Source organism: Mesocricetus auratus, unplaced genomic scaffold (genome assembly GCF_017639785.1).
Source record: "Mesocricetus auratus isolate SY011 unplaced genomic scaffold, BCM_Maur_2.0 Super-Scaffold_4256, whole genome shotgun sequence".
NCBI lineage: Eukaryota > Metazoa > Chordata > Mammalia > Rodentia > Cricetidae > Mesocricetus > Mesocricetus auratus.
Window position 1 is genome coordinate 17,461,451 of NW_024429182.1, and position 21,853 is coordinate 17,483,303.

The 21,853-nt window shown below is 43.4% G+C and overlaps 1 pseudogene; it reads left to right on the forward strand.

The window, feature by feature from the left end:
• The first annotated feature begins 569 nt into the window (after nucleotides 1-569).
• Nucleotides 570-20,003, forward strand: LOC110343412 (annotated as a pseudogene).
• Nucleotides 20,004-21,853: the final 1,850 nt, after the last annotated feature.

Here is a 21,853-nt window from a genome sequence, read left to right on the forward strand (position 1 = left end):
GATACTCTGAAAAATCCCAGTACCAAAACCTTTCAGGAATCGAAAACAAGTCAGTGTAAACACTAGTGTAGGTAGGGATGGGGGAACAAAAGAGGAGCCCCAGACACAGGGGTCAGCACAGATCATGGTGGGTCTCCTAAATCTTGTCACACTTGTTGAGTCCCTTCAAAGACTGGAGAGAAAACTTGGAAGCAAAGCTTTCCAAGATTATAGCCAGGGCCTGCTAGATTAGATGGCTTTGAAACGGCCTTTCCTAAGCATGTTTACCAATCTGTTGATTCACCTGTCTCAACAAAAAACAAAAACAAAGCAAACTAGTCCACTGAAAGTGAATAATGGCCAGGCATTGGTGGCGCACGCCTTTAGTCCCAGCACTCGGGAGGCAGAGGCAGGCGGATCTCTGTGAGTTCAGTTCGAGGCCGGGCTGGACCGACAGCCTCCAAAACAATACAGAGAAACCCTGTCTCGTGAAACCAAAAAAAAAAAAAAAAAAAAAGAAAAAAAGAAAGTGAAGCCGGGCGGTGGTGGCGCACACCTTTAATCCCAGCACTCGGGAAGCAGAGGTAGGCGGATCTCTGTGAGTTCAAGGCCAGGCTGGACCGACAACCTCGAAAACAATACAGAGAAACCCTGTCTCGAAAAACCAAAAAAAAAAAAAAAGAAAGAAAGAAAGTGAATAATGGAATAATGACCTGCGGTGGGCAGTACAGAGCTCACTGTGAGGTGAACTTGAGCCAAGCAGGAGCTGCTTAACTAATAATTCTAGTGCTACGTGCATTTAGCTTTCATTTTTACTGCAGACTGTTATTTTTAGATTTTTTAAAAGCCAGTAAATTAAACAATAACCAGCCGGGCAATGGTGGTGCATGCTTTTAATCCCAGCACTCGTGAGGCAGAGGCAGGCGGATGTCTGTAAATTCAAGGCCAACCTACAGTTCCATCATTCAGGAATCTGAGGCAGGAGAATTACCATAAGTTCAGGCAGCCAAGGCCACTAGCAAAACCTCTTCTAAAGAAAACAAAATGCAATTTTGCCATGTTTAAGATGTGTAGTTCAGTGGCATTAAGTACATGCACAGTATTGTATGATCAGCTACTGTTATCAATATTTTCAGAAGCTTCCCAGCATCCCAAAGAGAAACAGCATCCCATTCCCTCCTCCAAGCCCATGCTAACTTCTCTTATCTATTCTGTTGCCTGTTAATTTGCCCATTTGAGATACCTCATACAATAATTTGCCTTTTGTATTTGACTATAGAGTTGTCAGGGTCCATCTACCTTGTAGCACATATCAGAATTTCATCCCTTCTTAAGGACAAACGGCATTCTTTAGTATGTACTGTAATTTGTTTGTTCAATTACTTGTTGATGGACACAACAAAAAAGACTTAACTGATGAGAGACCTGATATCTGAGGAAACTCTTCCAAGCCATCTCAGGGCACGTAACCTAGCTTATTATTATTTTTCTCCTAGTTTGTGAATGTAATTACTTGATGGCCTTAGGAATCTATGAAAAACAAAATAAAACTTTGTATGTAGTGATAGCTCAGTGCTGAGAAAAATTACATGTAGTAAAGAATCTTCAAAATAAAAAGAACTAGGGAGATGGCTCAGGATGTAATTGCAGTCAGATAACCTGAGTTCGAATCCCCACACCTAATGTAAAGCTGGGTGAGGTCCAGTGCATCTGTAACCCCAATGCTCAGGTGGCAAGATGGAAGGTGGAGACAGGAATTCCTGGAAGTTCAACAGCCAGATAGATCGCTTGGCATATGCAGATGCAAACACTAAAGAGTGTATCTTAAACAAGGTGGGGTTTGACGACCAACATCTAAGATTGTCCTCTGATCTACACAGACAAGCACACACACATCATAGCTACTGATTTTCTGAGTAAAAAGCAGCAACCCTGCTTGAGCCCAGGCATCAGCAAACAAACCCAACCCCATTCCGTTTTGATTTTTGTTTTGTTTTGTTTTTTCCAAGTCCAAAACTCAGAACAGCCTTTGCCCAGCAGGAAACAGCCCCTGCGTAAGCTTTGCTCCCTAACAAGGGCTGAAATGGAACTGCTGGGGATCACTACCCTTGTTCTCGTGGATTCTGTGATTTGTCTTAGTCTCTTTCAGTGTAGACAAAGACACACACCGAGGGAAGACTGCCCCGCCCCAACTCCACTTCCCATTTGGGAGTATACCGCAGTTAACCCTCAAGGACGTCCCTGCATCTCTTTCCAAGGTAAGGGGCTTCCATCCTAGGGTGTTTACTTGTGGGTTAAGTGCTCACCTCTGAACCCTGCTCTCTCATGGTGTCCTTTCTCAGATCTGCTTACCACATAGGCTCTTTGAGGTATCCCATTAGGGGATACAGAAATGCAAACAATCCTGACCCTTTTAGGCTGGGCTGGGTCACTTTAGAGGAAGTAGTGAGAGGCCTTGGCCTGAAGATACTGGTTGGCTTCTGAATAAGATTCTGGGATCAGAACACATATTAAATTCAATGCTGGCCGGGCGGTGGTGGCGCACGCCTTTAATCCCAGCACTCGGGAGGCAGAGGCAGGAGGATCTCTGTGAGTTCGAGGCCGGGCTGGACTGATAGCCTCCAAAACAATACAGAGAAACCCTGTCTCGTAAAAACCAAAAAAAATAAATAAATAAATTAATTAATTAATTAAATAAATTCAATGCTGACCCCATTAACATATAACACCAAAGGCAAGCTTGACAAATGTAAAAGTGTATATTATTGATTTATACTACATTATCTGTGGGAAGCTTTCTAAGGAGGAGCAGTTCCCTCCCTAACATTGTCCTGTAACACAACTTGTCTGCCCTGGCCACATTTGGAGAAATAATATCTCCCAAGTTCACTGTACTAAAATACATTCCTCAAAATGGAGAAGCTGTGTAAGGACTTCTCTAATTATAAATCTTTGCACTAAATATTTATTAGATAAACAGATTAGTCCATGCTTTACAGTAGAAAACCCCCACCCTTGTCAAGCATATTCTAATAAGAGTGACTCAGACAGAATGAGAACGTGTCTTTGCAGGTCAGCTACAGAAAACAACAATGCAGAGATGGAAAGACGCAAGCATTTTAATAGATTTTACTTTTAAGACTATGCTTTATGGCATTTATTTAGTTTGTGTGTGTATGCATACATGTGTTTGCATGATTGAGAGCACATGCCATGGCACACGTGTGAAACTAGAATACAACGTGAAGGCTTTGGTCCTCTCCCTCCGTCATGCGGGCTCCAGGGACTGAACTCAGGTTATAACACTTGGTGCAGGCTCCAGGGACTGAACTCAGGTTATCACACTTGGTGCAGGCTCCAGGGACTGAACTCAGGTTAGCACACTTGGTGCGGGCTCCAGGGACTGAACTCAGGTTATAACACTTGGTGCAGGCTCCAGGGACTGAACTCAGGTTATAACACTTGGTGCGGGCTCCAGGGACTGAACTCAGGTTATCACACTTGGTGCAGGCTCCAGGGACTGAACTCAGGTTATCACACTTGGTGCAGGCTCCAGGGACTGAACTCAGGTTATCACACTTGGTGCAGGCTCCAGGGACTGAACTCAGGTTAGCACACTTGGTGCAGGCTCCAGGGACTGAACTCAGGTTATAACACTTGGTGCAGGCTCCAGGGACTGAACTCAGGTTATCACACTTGGTGCAGGCTCCAGGGACTGAACTCAGGTTATAACACTTGGTGCAGGCTCCAGGGACTGAACTCAGGTCATCACACTTGGTGCGGGCTCCAGGGACTGAAATCAGGTTATCACACTTGGTGCGGGCTCCAGGGACTGAACTCAGGTCATCACACTTGGTGCAGGCTCCAGGGACTGAACTCAGGTTATCACACTTGGTGCAGGCTCCAGGGACTGAAATCAGGTTAGCACACTTGGCGTGCACCTTCGCTTGCTGGACCATCTCATTGGCCCAACTTTACTTTTTGAGCACAGGGAGTTTTAGAGTGCAGCTGAGCTCCCCATACAAAGAATGCCCCTTCTCCTGCCCATGCACACCATCACCTCTTTACATCCGGCACCAAGTGGAGCTTGTCTATAATTGAGAAACTGCATTGGTTCATCATCATCCAGAGTCCCAAGTGTACATTTGAGTTCTCCCTCTATGCATCCTCTGGACTTGGGCAAATGCATAATGGTGTGTATCTGTCCTTAAAATGCCAGAATAGTCTCACTGTCCCAGAAATCCCCTGTGCTGCCTTGACAACCACAGCTCTTCTACTGTCTCCATAGTTTCCTATTTTCTAAAATGTCATATAGATGAGTCACATCCATGTAACCTTTCCCTGTTGGTTTCCTCTGCCTAACAATAAGCACCTAAGAATTCTTCCTCATTTTTTCATGGCTTAACAGATCATGTCTGCTTGAATTACTAATCTATGTATTTATTCACCTTTGGCAACTACAGATAAAATGACTATAAGCATCTGCATGTAGGTTTTTGTGAAGTCCTAAGTTAGCGGTTTCTTTTAGATACCAAGGGACATGCAGTTGTAGGATCATATGCTTAGTTTTGTAAGAAATTGCCAAGTAAGATGACAGATGAAGCCATAAAATTAACCTGAGAGAAGTGCATTCTATGCAAAAGGAACAAGGTCCAGTACTCTGTAGCAAAAGGTACTTAGCAGAATCAAGGAGGTGAGTGCAGATAAAAATAAGAGAAGAAAATGGGAAGAAGTTGGCCATAGTGCTAAGGAAATTCAGAAAGGTGGGTGGATTTCTTGATACTCTCAGGACTTCTCTAAGATCTTTACTTCTATTCCAAGAGACAGGGTTTTTAGATGGAATGACATAATACCACTTAGGTTTTAACCACATGGCTCTGCAAACTTGTAGTTAGGTGTATTGTGAAGATCCTAAGAAAGAGGCAGGCTACCTGTGCAACAATAATCCAGGGGAGATGATGGTGACTCAGACCAGCATAAGAACAGAGGAGGAAAGGTGGCTCAATTCTAAATGTACCTGGAAGTCAGGGTCAACAGGATCTGTTGACAGGTTTGATAAGGGGTACAAGATAAACAATCACAATTGGTCGCTAAGCTTCAGCTCAGCAGGCTGCTACAGAATAAGATGGGAGAGACCATGGAAGCAGGGTTTTTGATATTAGCGAGGTAGAGTGAACAAAAAGCTCGGTCAGACATGTTATTTCAAAGACATACTAATTATTGGAGTCAGTATGTGATCAGGTAAGTTAACACATGGAACTGAAATGTGGCTCCAAATGACACTGTAACGATAAGCGACACACAATTACTGAAAGTAAAATTAAGTATTTATTGTAGAAATTACTCACAAGATACCAAACAAGTAACCCAGATGAGCCAAGCAGTTTTCCGCTGCCGAATCGGAAGCTGAACTCCGGGAAAAGAGACCGAGACTTCCTGTGTGCTGTCTTTTATGCCTTTCCCCAGTAACGCCCCCTAGCCATGCCCAAAAGTGGGCCTGGCTAGTGACATAGTTCACCGCCTACGTACGTATACGTCTTTACGTCCAGCCGTATATGTCTTTAGTCCTGCCTAAAGTGGGTGTGGTTAGCGGTATGGTAAACCGCCCTTTTATTACCTCATCTGTATGCGCCTCTAGTAGTCACATGTTTAATGGCGGCATACAGACTTCCTCCTACAATTCCCCTTTTAGTCTAAAAGGACAACTAACTTGTGTCCATGAACAAAATGTATCAAACATCTATTCTATCTAAACCTAAACTTATCTGAAAGAAACACCCAAATATGAACACCTCCTTCCAATCCCAACTCTATCTTATAATATCAATAGTAGGGAGAGGGGGCGTGGAATTCTCAAAACTACTTCCTGCTGAGATGGGACGATGATAATCTCATGGGGACCTGTGAGAAGAAAAATGTTAGTATAACAAAATCTCAGTAGATCAGACAGTCTCTGTATGGCAGGAGATGCTTGATTGAAGTTCCTGACTAGGGTTCTAGTGTTGATTGAAGCTCTCATCTGAAGCTCTGGCCAGATTGTAGAAGATGTGCTGTTTCAGTTTCTTGGTCCAGAGTTGTATAGAGTGATGTAGTTTCAAGCCAGTTTCAGGATAGTGCTTGTCAGGTGGAGTCAATGATGTGGGGCAATTCAGATGCCTCCAGTCGAATCAGGTGAAGTCAAGGAAGTGGATCCTCATTCTCTTTCTGAAGCAGTTGAAGATTGCTGTCAGGAAATCCCTTGTTCTCTGGAAAACTCAAACGTTAATGTTAACAAAGAAATATTTTAACTAAGCCCCTCCCCTGGCTGCTTCCTCTGCCCCGTTAGACTTTGGGGAGTAGCTTTGTGTTATTCAGTTTTAGGAGACAACAGGGTCTCATGTAGCTACTTAGGCTGGCCTCAAACTCACTATATAGCAATGATGACCTTGAACTCCAATTCTCCTGTCTCCACCTACCAAGTGCTGAGATTATAGGCAGGCACATGCCACTGGCCCAGCTTCATCTCTAGTGTTTATTTTATTATACTGGGTTATAGAAAGCCTTTTTTTTTCTTTTGGAGACAGGGTTTCTCTGTGTAACAGTCCTGGTTATCCTGGAACTTGCTTTGTAGACCATCCTCCTCGACTCCTCGTCCCACCTATTTTGCTTCCCTATTGGCCAACAGTGCTTTATTTATCAACCAATCAGACAAACATATTCACAGAAGGACTTCCCCATCACATATATATGTATATATACATGTAAGTATATTTTTTATAAATTTGTTTGGGGAATAGGGATGTAGCTCAGGGCCCCAGATGTGTCTCCCAGCATCCCCTGAGAGTGGCTTAATTAACTATTATGATTATCTCCAGTCACATTGGTTTTCCTGCAATGATATAGCTCTACTTTTCTTTATGACTGAATACACTTCTATTGAGTGTGTATACTGCATCTTTAGTTTAATATAAATGGTATCCCCTTCTAGATACTTCCCACTCTTTTTTTAAAAGTTCTTCTTTGGCATCCAATACCACACGTCTTATCACTGTCCTAGAATTATACAACTTTAGGATTACGAATGTAATTTATTTGGTTGTTTCTTTTTTAGACTTTTCACCATGTACATTTGTTATACATGATATACTGTGTTACATAAGGACATGTGGTGATATATTATTTATGGTTTAATAAAGATTCCTGAAGTATCGGAATGCAAAGCCAGCCACACTAGTTAGCTATAGAAGATGGGTGGTGGTGGTACACACTTTTAATGCCAGCACTCAGGAGACAGAGGTAGATGGATCTCTGTTAGTTCAAGGCCACACTGGGCTACACAAAATTGATTCTGTCTAAAAGAGAAACAGCTCACACAAAGGAGATCCCAGCATTTGGGACCTCACGCATTTAATCCCAGGATTTGGGAGGTCTGAAAGGAAGACACAAAGGGTCTCATGGGAGAATTCGTCTCCAGCCACACTGAGACTAGGACAGCCCTTCCAGTCTGAGGTAGAGGTGAGAGCTAGTGACTGACTGCTTTGCTTTTCTTGTCTTCAGCTTGAAGCTTGAACCCCAATATCAGTCTCTGGGTTTTTATTTTTCATGTTACAAGGACATTTTCATTTAAGGATAGAATGTATGTTGAGTATATCCTACCCCAAATATGATGTTTCTTTCCTCTCACTTACATTAGATTTTAAATCCTCTAATGGCTCCTTGGGTGTACAGTGTCTGATGCAATACAGATGCTGGGTAAAGTTGCATGGGCAAACGAAGGAATAAAAAGACTGGTTACTTAAGGCTAAATTTCTGAAATGAGACGTGTGGCAAAGGCCAAGCCCTGTGCAAAACTCTTACTTACAAATGTCCAACAGAAAGGTTTCACAATATCATTTGCACAGGGACTTCTATCTCCCTCCAGCTGGTCAAAGAGTGTGGGCCTATTTACACTCTGTACTTTGGATCCTGGCCTACTGTGGTCCTACACAGATATGGCGTGGTGACGGAAGCTCTACTCAGTCAAGGTGATGAATTCCTTGGGAAAGGACCTCTTCCCATTATTGAAGATAGCCAGAAAGGATGTGGTACGTTTCAACCAAAAATGCAGGCTAACTTCCCTTGATACCTGAATATTTAGTGCAAAGAGATCTGATTACTAACTTAGTCCGAGTCTGTTTTGCACTTCACAACTAACCACAAGCTTACACTGCTGCAGTAGGATTCCAATGCAAATGGCCCAGAGCTACCAAAGATTTGGCAAGTGATAGACATAGTTCCCAACAAGATTGACCTCACTAAAAATGACAGATGGACACTTAAAGGTTCCAGGTCACTCACATTTCTTATCAACTGACTAAAATTTAGGGGGTTCCCATGACAGCTTCAGATTCAATCATTTTCATAATAACCCACAGAACTCAATAAGGTACTAGGCTTAGAATTACAATTTTATTGCATACTGAGCAGACATGTAGGACAGATATTGGAGGATTCCAAACACGGAGGTTTGAAAGAGTGAAGCACATCTAGGAAGCTCACCTTAGCCTTGGTGTCCAGAGCATAGCCTGAAATATGTCATTACATGAACATGATTGAGGGGTGCGTGTGTGTGTGTGTGTGTGTGTGTGTGTGTGTGTGTGTGTGTGTGTGTGTGTGTGTGTAGAGGCCACACGGTTCATGTGTCATTCTTGTTTTTCACTTTTTCTTTTTTGAGACAGCATCTTAGACTGATCCTGGAGCTCGCCAATTGGCTAGGCTGACTGACGAACAAGTCCCAGGAATGAATCCTCCTATCTCTGCCTCCTTTCACCCCTGCGCTGGAATTATAGGCGTGCAACGCTACACCTGGCTTTTTATGTACTGGGGAATCTAAGCTCATATTCTCAGTTCTCATGCTTGTGGGATAAGCACCCTACCAACTGAGCCGTTTCTTTAGTTCACGAATCTTTGGTCTCATGACCTTGAGGTTGGAAGTTCAGGATAATATCAAGTGACTCGGCCTTTTCAACCTAGTTGGGTTGTCTTCTGACATAGCTAGCCCTCATCTTGGAATTATTCAGGGCTCATTATGAATCAGTTCACTAGTATAAACTTGGGCATACTCTAGAAAATATACAGTGAATGTTTAAAAAAAAAGGCTTCTTATCCCCCGGACACCCATGAGGTTAAAAACTTAGAAAAAGAAAAAGCGATGAAGATCTTAATGTCATTTTATCGTGTAGTTTCTGTAGCTCCTTGGAGGTGAGCATCAAGCCAGATGAAATTGCCTGTAACTCACTTCTGTGAGTAGGACTGAGCTAACCCCATGCAAGCAGCTTTTGTAACAGGCACTGTTACTGAAAAGTCTGGGATTGGAGAGAGGCAGCTTCACGGGGGCCAAGCTGGCACAGTGGCAGCAAGGGCAAACAGTGATGACACAGGGCAGCTACTGGAAGGTGAGGGGAAAGGAGGGCGAGGGGAGGAGCCTGTGAGTGACCATGGTCATCCCCAGTCATCATTCTCATTTGGGTACAGATTCACAAAGAATTCATGTTATTATTGTATCCAAGACTTAGACATGTGTTACACATCCCTTTATATGTGTCAAATGCTACACAATAAGAGAAAAGCTGAGTCTCTTTCAAGCCATTATAGTTATAAACTTTGAATCCCAGATAAATAGAAGTGATTCTTTCTGAAGTATATTGTGAATCCCTAACTACATATACTACACTATGCTAGCTGCACAAGGGGAGTGACTGGGAACCATTCTCACTGAAGATCGAAGTACATTTGTCCAGCTGAAGCAGCTGCCAAGCCTCCCTTTGGACAAAACAAGTTGATTGCATTGGCTGTTTGTGTCCTTCTCTGTTAATATTTTTAATTTTTTGAAATTTCCATTTCCTCCCTCCAAAGTCTTCCATATACTTTTCCTTGCTCTCTATTCAAATTCAGGGCATCTTTTCTCATTAATTGTTTTTAAATACATTTGTGGTGTGTCCGTGTGTTTGCCTAAATACATAAATACGACATGCTCAGTCTGAGCAGTGTTGCTCATTTATGTATTTTCAGAGCTGGCCATTTGGCATTGGATAACCAGCTTTTGGGAAGCCTGTTTCCCCCGTTCTCAGCATTCCTTGTAGTTCTCTACGTAGGTTTGAGGCCTCTTGCTCTTCCCCCTTTGATGTTAGCTTGTCTGTTGGGGCGGTCCTTGCTCAGGTCATGTTCATCAGCCATATTGGTGAAACTTTGTGCGGATATAAGGACAAATGTTTAGATTGCTGTTAGGGATTGCGCTGACTCAGTGAAATGTGAGTTGTAGGTTCTCCTCCAACACCCACGATTTTCTTTAGCCCTGAAGAGTTGGCTAGGTTTCAGGTACCAGGCACACTTTCCCTCTTGTTGAATAGTCTTGCATCCAATTAATGAGCTGTTGGTTGCCACCGAGGTATGTGTGCCACTACGAATCCATAGGGCTATGGTTCCATGATGGTCATCATTGTGGTTCATAGGCAGCATACATGGGTAGGACTGGCTGATTGGTTCCCTCCTGTGGAAGCTTGCATGGTGCTTCCTGGAACCAGGAAAGCCCCAGTCCTCAGGGAAGAAGCTTCCAGATCAGTTCCAGCTCAGGGGCTTCTGGGTTTCTCTATTCATTTCTGACCGGGTGTGGAAGCTGTGGGCCTAGATTGAGCTGAGGGAAAGTGACTGACCTAAAATGTTCAGTTTTTGCAACTTTGAGAAAACCAGTTTAGAAACTTCCCCTACTGCCTCTTACCTGCATTCAGTAGCAAGGAAACAATGAGTTCTTCCTCCCCCCTTTGTGTGGGGGGGAAGAAATAATGGACAAGTCTGCCATTAATGTTTTCCTTTTCCTTCTGTCTCAGTTCCCTGCCGCTGCCTTAACAAAGCACCACAATGGGGTGGCTTGAAACAAAGGAGCCTTGTTCCACAGCAGAGATTAGGAGTGTGGAACCGGGGTGCCGGCAAATTGGTTCCTTCTGTGAGCTGTGCAAGAGAATCTGTTTCATGCCTGCCCTCCAGCTGCTGCTGGTTTTCTGGCACTCTTCAATACACCCTGGTTTGTGGTTACATCACTTAACCTCTGCATTCATGTTCATATGATATCACGTATGTGTGTATATGTGAATGAATGCACATGTGCAAATGCTCCCATTTTATAAGGGTAGTCATATTGGGTTAAGGACTATTCAGTAACTTCATTTCAACTTGATTACCTCTGTAAAGACCCTGTCTAAGTCAGGCCATGTTCACAGATACTGGGGTTTAGCTTACCAAAGTATTTTGGGGGAGGGGAACAATTCAGTGAATAATATTTTGCTAAATGGACTATCTGCTAAAATGCTAACTGGATTTCTGATGTATTTGAACAGCTATAATGCTGTTGAGATTGCTTCAGTGTGTGTGTGCAGCTAATCAATTTGTTGAAGTATTTCCTGGTATTTATCTACTCAGTATTTCGCCTACATCTTCGATCTTTGATCTTTAAACATTTATATCGTTGCTAGTGGCAACCATTCAAACCCTTAGTTTATTTATTTGATCCCTGGAATTGGGTGCTATTGTTTATTCACTAAAATGTAAAGTTAAGGGCCAGCGGGATCCGTCATGGGGTAAAAGTGCCACCCAAGTCTAGTGACCTATTTTGATCTCGGAACCTGTGGTGGAAGAAGAGAACAGACTCCGGAAGTTATCCTTCCCTCATATGCATAGGGAATAGCATGCATGTGTTTGCACTCACCTATACCCGTCATACATGTATAAACACAGCAATGCTAGAAATACATTCACAGTTTAAAATAAATGACTGTCTTCATATGGTTTAGAGATTTTACAAATAGATCATATTCTGATCATTTTTTTATGTGTAGACCATGTTGGCCTCAAATTCATGATCCTCCTGCCTCCTCCTTCAGTAAATCCTACTGGTGTGCACCACCAGCATATTCTGGTAATTAAATAAAAAAGCCATGGCTGTCCTAGAATTCTCTTTGTAGACCAGGCTGGCCTCAAACTCACTGAGATCTGCCTGCCTCTGCCTCCCAAGTGCTGGGATTAAGGACGTGTGCCACTGCCAACACCACCTGGCAGTGTTTTTAGAATCGAATGTTTGCCTGCATGCATGTCTATCTGTATACCTCTTGTGCTAAACATGGCTTTTTTTTCACATAGACATGTTGTATGACAATTTCTAGTCTCTTTAGGGTGATAGTCACCAACTGCTCATTTTATGATAGATTACATTCAATCTAGGGATAGGCTAATAGAAGATTTCTGATCAGAGTTGTTGTCATAGTTTTGACCTTAAACTTACTTAGGCAGTACCCTGAATTTAAGTGTCCTTCACATAAGTTGTTATTACAACCAGTCCCTAGAAAACTCAGTCCCTAGAAAACCAGACCTTCTACCTCTGCCATATTTCCTGTCATATACTCTCAGCCCATTAGCCTCTTCTGTGTACTCAGAAGATAAACAGTGCTAGAGAAACTCTCACAATAATGAGACTAGGTATATAGTAACACTAAACAAACTAATCATAATTGATAGGCACTTTTAAATTTTCTGAAAGTATTATAATGAAGTGTAATAGTATAGTATGATGTGACACGAAGGAAAAGACAATAAAGGCATTTGGAGCTGGAATCAGCAGAGCTTAACAAAGGCAGGTATGTGTGACAAAAGGCAGAGAGGACATGAGGATGCCCCTGAGGTCTGGACGGGACAGCCCTAAAAACTGATGATGCATTGAAAGAAGTGCAAAATCCGGATTCATGCCTGGCTTTACATAGAGGAAGAAATCGAAAAATCACTGCATTGGACCATGCTGCATTCCAGCTCCTTGTTTCTTCTTGTTTGTTTGTTGTTGTTGGTGGTGGTGGTGGTGTGTGTGTGTGTGTGTGTGTGTGAGTGTGTCTGCGTGAACTTCCGAGCATCACCAGCATGCCTGCAGGAGCCAAAAAGAGGGCACTGGCTCTCCTGGAACCACAGTTACAGGGGATGGTGAGTCACCAGATGTGGGTGCTGGGAACTGAACCCCAGGTCCTCTGAAAGAGCAGCAAGCACTCTTACCGACTGAGCCATCTCTCAGCCTGGCGCCGTCTTTCTTCAATAAGGCTAACATTGGCAGGCTGTAAATTCTGAGGACAAAAGCCTAGTTCCTACGTTGATATATTTCAAACGTATTTACCCTCTAACACAGAAAAACACACACAGAACATGCACCAGTTAGAGAGAGATTAAGCATCAAAACAGAACTCCACAAGATCACATGATGGTTCTGATTGTTTTTAACAGAACCAGACAAAAGTCCCTTCCACGGAAGGGTCTGGTTTTCGTCCTCCAACAACCCTCTTTGTTCATTTCTGCCTCCTTTTGAACATCGCTTAGGGGTTCATTTCCTATGGCAGTCACTTCTGATGAACTGCACTCCATGTGGCTTGGTCTGCCGGATCTAAATCCAGATAAGGAGTACCACACAGTCAGGGTGGACAAGAGACGACCTGCAGGGAAGTTGGCCTCTGTGACACAGGACACGTTCTGTTCTGTTTCCTTTCCCAGGACTCGTTTTCACTAATGGAGGGAGGTGGAAGGTCCTGAGACGTTTCTCCCTCAGGACGCTGAAGACCTTTGGGATGCGGAAGAGAAGCCTAGAATTGAGGGTGCGGGAGGAAGCCCAGCGGGAGGAATGACAACAGAAGGAAGGTGAAGCCTGCAGCCTGTCTCTGGTCCCTGCTTCTCCTGGAGGAGTCCCTTGGCCCATGGTCTGCCCTGTCTGTGAAGACAGCAGCCTGAACAGGAACACTGTCTCCAAAGCTGTTAGCTAGAGCTCTGCAATGCTCTCAGCTGGACTCAACTTCTAACCTGGGCACTTTACTAGATGTACTTTTGGACAAATTACTAAGCTTTTATAAGATGTATTTTCTTTATTTGAAAAAACTCCAGCTACAAATCAAAACCAATAAAAAGATTTAATGATATAGTAAAAACCAATGCCCAACATATTAGAGATGTTCTGTAATGTTACTCATTTCTATTATTATACATATAACAACAAAATGTGTTATCATTATAGTATAATACTATAGAGAGCAGATAGTAGTTCATGCTAATATATACATGTATAATTAATAGGACTAGAAGATGCTTGCATCCTAGTAAGGAAGTTTGGAGGAATAAACCATATGCATAAATCTGAAAAGAGAGGTCCGTTCCTGAAGTCCTAATGGGGATGACTAGGATGCCCATTGTCGAGGCACTGGGACTATAACTTGGTGGGAGAGGGCTTTCCTGAGTTCAATCCTGGGAACAAATCTGTGTTGAAATTCTTTCCCCCATCGCTCAGCCCTTTGATCCCACCTTCATCCTGGGCTGTGCTCCCTGCAACATGATCTGCTCCATTCTCTTCCACGAGTGCTTCTACTACAAGAACAAAACATTCCTCAACCTCATGAACCTTTTAAATAAAAATTTTCACCAAGTAAGCTCTATATGGTGCCAGGTAAGACCTAGCTTCTACCCGTGTTTGTCGCTGTCCTTGTTGGTCTACTCGAAGCCTGTTACAGAGTCAAAGGCCCTGGGTTCTCTTGATGTGCGAGCACAGTGCCCTTCCATCGGTGTACGCTGTGTTTAGCCAGCATCTAGGGAAGCTTGCCCTCGCCTGCTCCAACTGTCTGTTCAGAAAAATGTGTAGTTCCGGAGTGTAGCTCAGTCGTAGAGCACTTGTCTAACCTTGGCTAAGTCGAGAGAACGAGGGAGGGATGGGGGAATCAGGGAAGGCCATTCTCAGTCATTTCCATAGAAAGCCACTCAGGAAAATGTCCTCACTGACTCGGGTTGAGCAGAGGTAGGACAGGCCGTGGGTGGAGGGGACGCTCCTCTTTCCAGTCACTTCCCTCCCCTCACAGATGAGGAGTGTTGACAGTGTTAGTGTTTGCTCACTTTCATTTTTAGATGTACAACCTACGGCCAACATTTATGAAGTATATCCCTGGAAAGCATAAAGAAGTCCCCAAAAGACTTGGTGATATTAAAAACTTCATTCTGGAAAAAAATAAAGGAGCATCAGTTGTCCCTGGATCCTGCTAACCCTCGGGACTACATTGACTGCTTCCTCAGCAAGATTCAGGAGGTACGGGGCCTGGCGAGGGGGACCCCTTTCCTGTATGTATTGTAGCCTACATGAAAATATAGGAAAGCAGAGCCACGTATGGAGTCATTGTCATAATCCTGATGCTTTATGGCTTGCTGGGTAAAGGATTTGAAACAAATACGCTATAAATGAACCGTGTGTAAGTGATGCTGTGTGTGCTTGGTAACAGCTGTCACACAGTGTCAGTCCTCGGAACGCCACTGAGTGGGAAACACAGGGTGACTGGAGAAAACAGTTTGATTCACACCCAGAGCTCCAAATCTAAAAACTAGTTTTGAGTTTCTGAGTTCTGAAAATTAGCCCTGTCCACGTAAGAGTCCCCAGCTATAGAGATGAGAGGAAAACACCACCCAACTGTATCGTAAGTACACGATAGTCAGCCTTACCCTTTGGGAGGGCTGACTTGTAAGGCCAGTGTCCCTAGAAAAGATGTCTGAGGGAAGAGTGTCTTTTCCACTGCTCACAGAAGTCCCTGGATTAGTTGAGGTATTTACATTTATTCCAGTTACCAAGAAGGACCATTGCAACAGCCCATTCATTCTGGTGAATGTTAGGGGGACAAGGTGTTTCCGGGAAAAAGGAAACTATCAAGGTGTGGTGGCACAGGCTTTTAACTGCAACACTCAGGAGGCAAAGGCAAGTAAATCTCTGTGATTTGAGACTGGCCTGGTTTACATAGCAAACAAGTTACAGAAGAGCTATAGAGCTGGGTAGAACAGAAAAGCTGGCCAGTCATGCCCCGGTGACCTTCCTACACTGGGCTTCAACAGAGTTTATCAACGTCTCTTTCACTAAATGCAGCATGAGAACTTACCAAGTGTTTGTGCTTGAGGTATTGTTCCCAGCACTTCCTGCCCATTAACCCTCACATCTCTGTGAGAGCTTCATGAAACTCAGAGGAGAGATGGAGTAACAACATACCAGGGACACACATCTGTTCCTGCCTAACCTGCCCAGCTCACAACAGCACAGCATACACACGGAATCTTGTTAGGAGCGCAATCTTGTGATGGGAGGGGACTTTGAGAAACCATCACCTCCTCTTTAGCTCACAGAGCCCAGACCTCTACCACCTACAGGAGAAGCACAGCCTGAAATCTGAATTTGATCTGGGGTACCTGACAACCTGTGGGTCCAGCTGGCATACAGCAGTGTCGCCCTGCGACTCGGGATTCTGCTCCTGGTCAAGTACCCAGAGGTGCAAGCTGCCTGGAGGAGAGCATGGTGTTGGAAAAAGGGCGGGGCTGCCACGCTTCCTGGGAAGGACTTGGGTTTTGAGGAACAGAATTTTGTTCCATGGTGCTAACAAGGAAGAGGGAAATTTAGGAACTAAATAACTTTCATTTAAGCTCAAAAGTAGGACTTACGAATCTCAAACCTCATATGTTAAAAAGAGACAAAAGATGAGCCAAAGGAGCAAACGATGTAATGGGTTCCGGGCTGAAATCCACTTAGACCCACTAACCCTCCCGTGAGTTCTTTCCTCTCGCAGGCTCCTATTTCCCACCCGTAGTGTGCCCCGAACTCCCCAAGGGGGATTCTAAACTCTGATGTGATTTTTACATTTCTTTTTACTAGTATATGTTAATTACTCACAGTGATGGGATTCATTTGAACTTCTACATGCATGTATATAATGTATAATGAATATAATGTATTTAGACCCTGTTCATTTCTCCCACTTTCCCACTCCTGCTGGTCCCCTTCCTTTTCTCAGATAGTCCCCTATTTTCATGTTTGATTTGGGTTTTGGTGTGTGTGTGTGTGTGTGTGTGTGTGTGTGTGTGTGTGTGTGTGTGTGTGCCAATGAGTTTAGTTAGGGCTGCTTACGGGAGATGGGGGAGGGGTTACCAACAGGAGAGTGGGCAGCCTATCAGTAGCTGCACCATTGAAGGAACTTCTCCCTTCTACAGCAACCACTAACTGCTTCTAGATCATCAGGTGGATCTCAAACGTAATTTTAAAGTGAAATTCAATGATTAGTGTATAGTTTGTAGGGAAGGCTAACCTCATGCCTGTTCTCAGAATACAAGCTGTGGGAAATCAGTATTTACTGCTCAAAATACAGTGCTCCTAGCAGAATAAGGAGCTAACATTTTCCCTCTATGGCTGATTTGCTGGGAGCAACGTGATCAGTTGGGAACAACTAGGTCTTTTCCTAACCACAAGGCAACTGTGCACATTGCTGCCCAGCCTTTGCTTCCAACAGTCAGGCTTTTGGGATTTGCAGCGAAACAGGGCTGCCTAGCAACACACCTTTGACTCCCACAAAGCCTTCTTCGCTAGGCTGAGTTCTATTACTCTGTGGAAGTATTTCCAGGTCTCCTGGGAAGATAGACCCTTACAATGTCTCTGCCGCCAAAATTTATGAAGAAATTGATGGTGTGATTAGACGCCACCAGCCCCCAGCATGAAGGACAAAGTGAAGCTGCTCTACACCAATGCTGTGTGTGCTGCCTGAGACTCAAAGACACATCACTCTCCTTCCTTCTAGTCTGCCCCATGCTGTGGTCAAGGACACACAATTCAGAGACTGTGTCCTCCCCAAGGTTAGATGTATTTGGAAAAGACGACTGGGAAGGAAGGGACACCATGGCACCTGCTGGTGTTGGAGGGTTGCTCTCGGTTCTCCATCCTTGATTCCAGGCACTGCTGAACTCCCGCTACTGTCTTCCATCTTGTTGGATCATAAGTAGTTTCCCAACCCAGAGACATTTGACCCAGGACACTTTCTGGATAAAAATGGATGCTTCAAGAAAACAGACTACTTTGTTCCTTTCTCCCTTGGTAAATACACACGTTTCAGGCAATTTTTAGCTTCGCTGAATTATGTCATAAGTAAGTGACCCACTGATGCAAAGTCAATTTATCAAACTGTTGCAATTTCCCAAACCTAGAGTGACATTTACATCTATATGGCAGTCACATGAGATAAGTCTCCCAGGAAATACTTTGTGGGTTGATAAGGCAAGTTATTAAAGAAAACAAACATTACTCAAATTCAGATGTCATCTGTTGCCTGGCAATAAAGTAACTCACTGTTGCAAATTTTATTTGTTAATTTCCTTTTGCAATATTAACTTTTCCAAAGCACAGATACAGATGTCTTCATTTTTAACTGTTAATAATTTTTAATCTTCTGATTCTCAGAGCCAGAGTCTATCAAAGAACCTTAATCACCTCCATCTTCTTTCTTCAAAATTTGACATCCAGTTACATATACTCTTAGATCATAAAAACGGCTTGGCATTGTCAGCATATCTTCTTTCTCACTGTCAATCTGTGCATTTGTTGGATTAGCATTTAAAAAAAACAGTTTAAGGAGCTTGGGATTATAGTGGTAGACCAGTTTTCTACAGTATGTAAGGTCTGAGGTTTGATTTCTAGGCCTGCAAAAATCTATCAAGCAATAAACAAATCAGTAAGTTTAATATGCATTGTTTCTAATTACAGTGCTAGTAAGTGTTCAGCATAACATTCAGGAAACCAGGTTAAGAGAGGGAAGTAAAATGACCTTCAGTTTTCCATCACAGAGGTAATCACTTGCTGCCTTGCCACAGGCCCTTCGAACAGTGTCATGGATACGCACATGTAGGCTTTTTTATACTAAATGTGGTTTATTCTGCACAATCTGTAGTAATATGCCTTCACATATTACACAGTGATAAAAGATACTAAATAATCTTCCACGAAAATGCCACAAGGATTTGCTTAACCAGTCCTTTGTAGAGTCAAGTCTAGGTGTCATTCAGTCTCATTGCATCATAAATAATGACTTAAACAAAGTAGCCTTGCTTGCACCTACAGATAACCCTTGCAAGTGTTACAGCATTGAAGATGAGTGTTTCTTTTGTTTGTTTGTTTTGGGTTTTTGGTTTTGTTTTTTTCATTGTGATAGGGTTTCTCTGTGTAGCTTTGGAGCTGCCACTTTCTCTGTAGACTAGGCTGGGAGTGTTTCTTTAGAGTGTTTTTCAAAAATTTTATTTTTTAAAAATTTTATGTGTATGTGTGTATGTGTGCATGCAGGGGCCTGAGGAGGTTGCCAGAGAGCATCAGATCCCCTGCAAATGGTTAGAGCTGTTTGTGAGCTACCATGTGGGTGCTGGGAACCTGGGTCCTCTGCAAGAGCAGCCAGTGATCTTAACCACTGAGCCATCCCTCCAACCCCTACAGTGCTTTGATAAGTGCTAATTTACTGTCCTCCAGAGTGTTCTGATTGGCATTTTCGGTGGCTTTCAGTTCTCACTTGAGCATGATGAGGGCTGATGCGGTGTTTCCTCCTTCCAGGGAAGTTTGACCCTTGTGGCTCTGTTCCTTTTCCTCACCGCCACTCTGCAAAAGTTCTCCCTAAAGTCTCCTGTTTTGCCCAGGGACCTGGATATCAAGCCAACAGCTACTGGGATCATCAACATGCCACCACCTTATAAGCTGTGTCTCCTTCCTAGAGAAGAGTTTATCCTTTCAATCATTATAAGCTGTGTCTCCTTCCTAGAGAAGAGTTTATCCTTTCAATCATCCAAATGGAAGTGATTGGTTCCTTTTCCTACAGGCTCTTTCTTCTGTCTAGGCCAGAAACATTATTCATTAAAACCACACGGGCATTTGTTTCAATCTACAAATTCCTTGACATTAAGGTCTGGGTCCTGAAAGCTCCCAGGACACAAGCGATGTGTCTGTGTGCCTCACCTCATAAAACAGGCCCCAGGCCCCTGAAGCCTTCATTAGACTCCATCAGCAAGTAGCAGAGCTTCCTCCTGTATGGCTTTGGAAATAAACTAGTTTTCTGTCACTTTTACAATAGGGAAATTAATGCAATGGCATTCATACATCTCCCCATTCTCACTTAAAGGCATTTATATGACTTGTATCATACTCGCAAAATAAATTTTCACCCTAACAATAGAGTTTCTTTTTATGTTTGACTTTATCTCAAGTTTCAAAGAAAAACGTGTATATTGACCTGTATGTAATCCACTAGAAGGATGAGATAGATAGGTAACCTGTCTATCACAAAGCTCTCCCTGCTCCCCCTCCATCTGTTTGCAACCATTGGTTTGCACGTAGCCCAAAGAGCGTCCTTGGGAAGTTAAACCACATCTAGTACTAGGACTCAAACATTTATGACTTTTCCCTCCTGACAGTCACAGGCTTGGGATTGGGGGCAAAGAGCAAGAGGGCAAGTGGCAAAAGGACTGCACCTTGTCAGGAGAGCAGTGGCTTCACAGGAGACCAACAGTGGCGGCTGCCTTAGAAATGACTGTAGCAAGTTCAGTGAGCAGCGGCTGCCACCAGCTGGGTCCAAAGCCAACAGCCAGGCCTGACTCTGGGGACACTGCAAGTGAGAAAGAGTGAAGATAAGGCTGAGGCGAGCAGATGAAAAGACAAGTCCCAAACTGGGGAAATATTCTCGAAGGATGCATCTCATGAAGAATGGGTTACCCCAAATACTCTTGAAACTCAATTTGAAACGGAAACAGTTCAAAATGGGGCATTAGAGCCCAAACGTTCCTCAGCAGAAATGCAGATAGACACAATGTGTCGTATATGTGCAGTTGGTTGCTATGTGTCATATATGTGCCGTTGATTGCTTCTGTCTTTAAAAGGGAACCAATTCTGACACATCTTACAGCGCACAGAACCTCCGGGATATTAATAGGACTAAGGCACTTGCAAAAGGACAAAGGTTTGCTTGCTCTTCTGAGAGGTACTTAGGCAATAGACAAGCGAGGCTAGTGGCTACCAGGCAGGAAGAGGGGATGGAGCAAGTCTATATTGGGAACAGAGTTTCAGAGGAAGATAAAAATGTCCCAGCTAGCTGTGGTGAGCAACGGTTGCACAATAACGCAGATGTACACAATGTCCCTCGGAAATGTCGCTTCCCAGTGGTAAAGATAGTAAAGGCTATGTTGTGTGTAACTTACATGTATAAACATGTATAGCAGAGGTACTTTAGGTGAGGATTTTGAAACAGCACCCTTTGGATCTAATGATTACTGTGGCTTTCTGTGTATATGTATTGTTTGTTAAGATAGTCTCATGTAGCCCCGCTAGGTTTCAAACTGGCAAGCAATGTGGTGAATTTTTGATCCTCCTGCCCTGCCTCCAAATGCTGGGATTGGGATTATAGGCACATGTACCACAGATATTATTGTTAATGGTTAACATACAAATGTTCCCTACCTTCCTCCTACCCTCATCATTTTTTTTCAGCTTCTGGGCATTTTGCCTCTTTCCCTCAGATTCCTCTCTCTTCCTCTCACTTGAACATTTGGAATCAGCTCACTGAGTTTTCTGAAATCAAGTTCTTCCTTCGTTTTACTTTTAACTGGACTTCAGCATCACTGTGTGTGCGCGAGTGCACGCACGCGCACCCCCCACACACACACATCTTTTCAGCTGAGTGCGGTGGCGCACACCTTCAGTCCCAGCACTCAGGAGACAGAGGCAGGAGGATCTCTACAGAGTGAGTTCTAGGTCAGCCAGGCCTATAGAGAGAGAGACCCTGTTTCAAAACAAAACAAAACAATCAAACACAAAGCTCTTTCTTTTTCTTTTTTCTTTTTATTGGCTAGTCAGTCTTAAAAGTCAACGGATTTTTAAAATTCACACATATGACATATTTTTCTTAAAGTACAAAATTTGCTTGAAAACATGAGTTAGGCTCCGCACATAGCTCAGTTGGTAAAGAGCTAACACTGCACGCATGAGGACCTGAGATTGAACTCATCTAAAGAAGGCAGATGTGGT